The following is a 6000-nucleotide window of genomic DNA, read 5'->3' as shown; positions in this document are numbered from 1 at the left end:
ACCTGAACAAATCTCATCATTTTTGACTGCAAATATCACATTGCTAGCTGAGGAGTTCTTCTGATCTTTTGCATCCACATCAAAAGCTGCAAGGGGTCAAATTCCAATCAACCCTACAAGTGCAAACATGACATTAAAATACTAAATCACACTGGTCAGATCACTTTTACTCTCCAAGACCCTCTACCTTCCACTGCTCTTCCATATTAATATCATTGCAATTTGGCTGCAAGCGGATTTTTATAGTCGTAACTCTGTGTTACTTTCTGGCTGTTTATATGCAGCTTTTACATCAGTGAGACCAGTCTGCTCTTCAAAAACTTGTATACCATTTACAAAAGCAACACATAGCTGACCTGCTCTTTTCTATCTTGCCTGTCTGGTTGCTCAGAAAGTGTCAGTATTTTAAATATTTCAGCTGCATATAGAGAATTCTGACCTGTAGTGTAAGTCTGAAGTGCAGTGTCTTCAGAATATGTGTGTGTGTGTGTGTGTGTGTGTGTGTGTGTGTGTGTGTGTGTGTGTGTGTGTGTGTGTGTGTGCCAAAACACTGCTACACATAATAAACATTAGGTTGCATGGTCTTTTAGGACTAAAAGGACTGTAGGTGAAAATGTGTTGAGGGTAAGTGCAGACCCCTGGCACCCAGTAAGACCCCAGCTCTGCTCCATCCCTCCCCTTTAGCTGGCCCCTTCTCTCTCTCTGCAGGCACTGAACAAAGAGAGGACCCAAACAATGGATCACTCTGAGAGCTGAATGGCTTTGCGGGTCAAGCACTAACCCCCCTCCCTCTTTGACAGAAACACAACCCACACTTGTTCTGCTGAAGAGAGGCTGACCCTCCCGGCAAAAGAAATAATGAACGCTGCCTGGGCATTAAACTGATAAAACTACTGGGACTGGAATCAGTTTGGCAGACAAATCACCTCTAATGGCGTGAGGCTGGAGCCTGTCTTCTGTCCTGTCTTTCCCCTCTTCATTACAAGTCTACAGTACACTGTCCAGGCATCCACACAGCCATGTTAAGCTGCTCAGCAGAGTTCATAGCTCAGGACGTGACCTTAAAGAGCAGCTGTCTCTTCCTCCAAGCATCGCTCATTTTTACATTTACTGTATTTCATTTTTTTTGTTTCGGTTCAAGGTTGCTTGAATTGGTGTCGCAAACAAAGAGGCCACCGTGTGCAGCCAACTGAAAATGTGTTTGAGACTTATTTGTTAGGCAAATTGACTGATCAACTGCCACAGGCGCTTCTGTTTATAAATAAAAGCTCTGCCTATGAAATCTTGCACAGCATCAAGGTCCAACCCAGAGATTTGCATGTTTCATAGTCAAATTGGTTAAAAATACGTTTGCAAATCAACCCTAGCTATTATTATATGACTCCTTCCTGGTGTTTCATAGCATCTGGAAATGCAGGTAATGTCACTTAGGTTATATAAATCACATCACAGGGACATGAAGAATATATTTTCCGCTGCTTTCCTGTGATTTTCCGAGGCTTCTTGTACACATTTTGTTACTTTATAGTTGCAAAAACACACCATCTGGTATTGTGAGGTTAAGGAATTATTTTAACGTTATGAATTATGCCAAAATGCAATTAGATCCAGGTCTGTTCATAGTCAGCATAAGGTGCGATAAGATAAAACTTAATTATCCCCATGGGGACAATGGGTAAGATCATCATCATTTACTGATCCCTCCCACCTCTTCTTCTTCCTCCACTTTAACTTTGTTCCTTCTCAGGCCACTGTTTAATCGCCATATTGTATATTTCCTGCCGGCTTTGTATATGGCTGCCATGACATTTTCTATGTGGCTCAAACGGTGGTTTTACAGCTCGCCGTCTGCATGGGCAGCTGAGGTCTGGAGGCATGCAAGCTGTTCGGTCTTTCACCTTCGCTCGCGGCCCCTCCCCCAGGTCAGCGGCCATACATTAGATCAAGCTAGGCCTCACAGGGTCGAGGAACCAGTGCCAATCACACCACAATGCAGCATGGAGCATGGGTGGGCGGAAACTATACGCCTCGCTGAAGCAATGGAAAATTCTATCCTTTCTTCCAGTCCATGTTTGTTTTTATTACCGGCTGCTGTTAATTGTTAATATTTTTCCCTAATACCAAAATGATCCACTATTAGTGTCTTACAAGTCATATACATACATACAAGTCCTAGTTTTCCTGTTTTTGAATGATTTGAGAATTTCTGTGTAATCTGCTTTAATTTACTTATGTACAAGCACTTCAAAAGTTATAATTAGTAAGATAAAGAACATAATACTATTCTGTGCAGTTTTGGATGGGAAACCTGGTCTTACATTTGTAGTTTTGCTGGCAAAGGAAAAAAAGTATTATAGCTGAAGTAACAATAGTTACGACAACTGCTCAACAGTTCCATACTGAAGTATCACTCTGAGGTACTTCTCTTGAGTACTTCAGTTTTATGTTACTTTATTTCACAGCTGCTGATTAACATTTTCCATACAAATCATTATGATCAGTTCATAAAATATGATGCATTTTTATTCTTACAATTACAATAAAACACTGTTTATATGTAATGCATCAATAATAATAACCCAATTATATAATGTAATATGATCATCTGACAGGGGCCATTTTTCAGCATAATGACTACTTTTACTTTTGAAACTACGCTTTACGTCTGTGCTGTAAATCTTGATGCTCAAGTTTTTTCTTGTGGAGTATACATAGAGAGCACTTAAGCAAAGGGACTGAACTTCTTGTACCACTGTAGGAAACTGGATATAATTTGGACAACACAAGGAAGTTAAACTGGGCTCTGAGACCAAAGACCAAACTATTAATCACAATTATAGTCGGCAGATTAATTGATGATAAAAGTAATAGTTAGTTGCAGCCCTAAAATTATATAGTTACTTTTTAAGGCCAACAGGTATGTACTGTATACGGAATAGTACATTTGCACTGTGTGTATCTATACCTGGATCTACATGCAGGCAGCAGTCATATACTGTGAGGAGACTCTACGGCTCATTTGCCTCTGCTCCTGCACCCTGAGAATTGACTGTGTAAAAGAATCATCCTCAGCTTGAATCTATTATCACCCGATCCTGTACTGTTTCAAGTCTGCCAGGCCCACAGATTGAACACCTCTCATTTAACCCTTTCCCCGTCTCTCTGCTGGATGGCATCCCATTTCCCTGACTATTACCATGAGTAAATGTTTTCCTTCGCCCTCTCCAATGAGTAATTTTTGGTGTCTAACTTGTCTCTAACCTTTTCCTACCCCTTTTGTTTGGCTTTTGTTTGGCAACAGCTGTTATCATGGATTTCTTTTTTTTTTTTCTTTTTTTTTTCTGGTCAGCTGTGATTGCTCCGGGCAAAACAGGAGCAGATGGTGTTTTGCTATGCATGAATGGAGCGTTAGAGGAGTTGGACTGAATAGGCCAAGTTTTGAATGGTGTCTACACAGCACCTGCCTCTTGTAGCAGCAGGGACATCCTAGTGGCATGATCTGTCTTGGCTTTGCTGCCATCGTAAGGGATGAAAGAAAAGAAACAGAGGGGGAACCTTGTTGGGTACCGTCCATATTTATTGATTTTCCTGCAAGTCGTGGCATAATGTGGTGTACAGTCAGTTTGAGTTAATTGGATGTGACACAGCGTGCATGTGTAATCTATCACTCTAGTCTCCTGGTACACTTTATCAGTTTTGTTGCCATAGAAACATGTTGGCTCTGTAATAGCCTATATTAACAGGCTAAGTAAGTTGCAATAAAAGGCAATTTCAGAGTTGGGATCCTCTGCTGAACACAAAGCCTATAAAATACTGATGAAATAAATCGGAAAGTGGCAGTGGGGGGAGAGCAAGCTGGATTTTACATTCTTAAACCAAACAAGTCCAAATAAAAAGAGACTGCTATCGTTTCCATGCAATGCAGGGACATCTGTCAACCTCTGGGGCATGATGATCTGTCACAATAAAGAAAGCTTCCTCAAATCACTGACAGCTTGCTGGTTTTTTTTTTTTTTTTTTAGAGCGACTGTATAACTCAACAGAGAATAAATGCTCTGGATGCATTTGGTCCGCTTAATACTGACAATGCACAAGAACATACTGAGTGAACCATAATAATCTGAAGCAAACCAGCCTATCATATGTTCACTGCTGTTACTGTTATGGTGACAACTGCTTCCAATAAACAGTTTCTCTTTGGACTTAAGATGCTTATTCAGTGACCTTTATGACGTTGACAGCAGGATAATGGTGGTTAGCTTATCTGCACTCATGCTACCTTGTGCTCAACTGCACAATATATATATATACATTATAAAAGGCATTGGCATTGAGCATCTAATGACTTTTGAGGCATTTCCGAACAATCATTAGGCAGGTAGTTTTATCTCATCTTTACTAACATCAAAACTACAGTTTCTTTCCTTCATTGAGTATATTGCAAAATCCAGATGTGGTGTTTTAACATAACCTAACAGCAGATCTGTGTCAATCCTCTGATTATGATTGCATACTGTTTATCATTTACAGGAAATGGGGTTATTTATAGTAATTAACAGCCGCACCTCATCCTCTGGCAATATTAAACATGTAACTGGAGTGTGAATCCTTGCACTATATGGTTTTCTGTATGTCGGAGAGGTATCAGAGTTGTGTTAGCGTGGCGGTTCACAAGCTGACGGAGGTCAAAAGACAGGCAGATCAGACTTACCACAACAGAATTCAACAAAAGAGGGGGAGAGGCCTAATGGCTGAATCACTGCGTCACCACGGCAACATCATTACTCAGAAATCCAAGGATGGAAAATGGTGTGTATGTGTGAGTTTGCATGTTGCATGTGCATGCATGTGGCTGTGAAAGACAAAAAACGTGGAGAGGGAACAAGAGAGTGCGAATATGCTTATTGATGCTTAGGCGTGTATTTGTATTTGTTCTAGGTATTTTTTCCTGACAGTTGATACAAAATAGCACTCTTCATTTTTTTGTTCAATTAGATTTAATGTAGAATTGATGTACTAAATCACCCGACCCAATCAGTTATATATTGACTTAAATTCAAACATTTAGATTTAGAAAAGATTATCAGAAAGGTTGTTTAAGGGTATCATAATATTTATACTAGTCCCCCTGAATATACTATTAACTTTGCTCTGAGGCATCGTCTATGGCGCTCCGTTAGTCTGGCAGGTCAAAAGTTCTCTAAACAAACGTTACCATTGGTCAGGGATGTCAACAGTCCAGCCAGCCAACAGAGCAGCCAACAGCCCCCGAAACAAAGGTCACTATTCATCTCAGAGGTCAATAGTTCTCTCCACGAAGCTCCTCATCACAAGGTCAAGAATTCCTTTAACGTAGTCAGCCATTTGACTGGAGGCCTAGTTCCTCCCTGTAAACAAAGCTTGGCATTGGACTTGTAGGGTCAACTGTCTCTGCACTTCCCTGGACCAGGTCTTATCAGAAAAAAAGGCCTGTTTTATTTTAATTTAAGGAGACAAGTTTAGTGTCAGAGCAGAGAGGCAGGTCCTACATCTGTGACAGTCCAGACTGTGAGATTGGCTGCAGCGTGGGTCTGATGGTCAGATGGTCAGTGTCAGCAGGGCTTTTGTTATGCTCACATTGTATCTGTGCGATGAACGGGAAAACAACAAAAGGGCCAAATAAATAATTAAAATTACAGAAGCCCTTAGCTTTCACATCTGACTCCTTAGTCATCCTCGGCACAGTGCCGAGCAACTGACCTCAGTGGGGAGGAGGAGGACAATTAGGTCACCTCATGATTGCATTACTCAAATGACATATTAATGTCATAGTGCCTTTCATCAGCGTTAGTTAATGATGAGGACAGAAAGACAGAAGAGCATTGGTGATATTGATTGCTTCATGCTTCTATGATCGCATCATATTTCATTCTGGAAAAAAACGGATCCTTTAGATATAACAAAGTCTACAGCAAGAAGCAGGTGAACATTATTAATGTGCCTATTTAATTTAAACCAATC

The sequence above is a fragment of the Dicentrarchus labrax genome, unplaced genomic scaffold, assembly GCF_905237075.1.
Source record: "Dicentrarchus labrax unplaced genomic scaffold, dlabrax2021, whole genome shotgun sequence".
In the NCBI taxonomy this organism is placed as follows: domain Eukaryota; kingdom Metazoa; phylum Chordata; class Actinopteri; family Moronidae; genus Dicentrarchus; species Dicentrarchus labrax.
The sequence above is the reverse complement of the archived record's forward strand: the minus strand, read 5'-3'. Positions refer to the sequence as shown.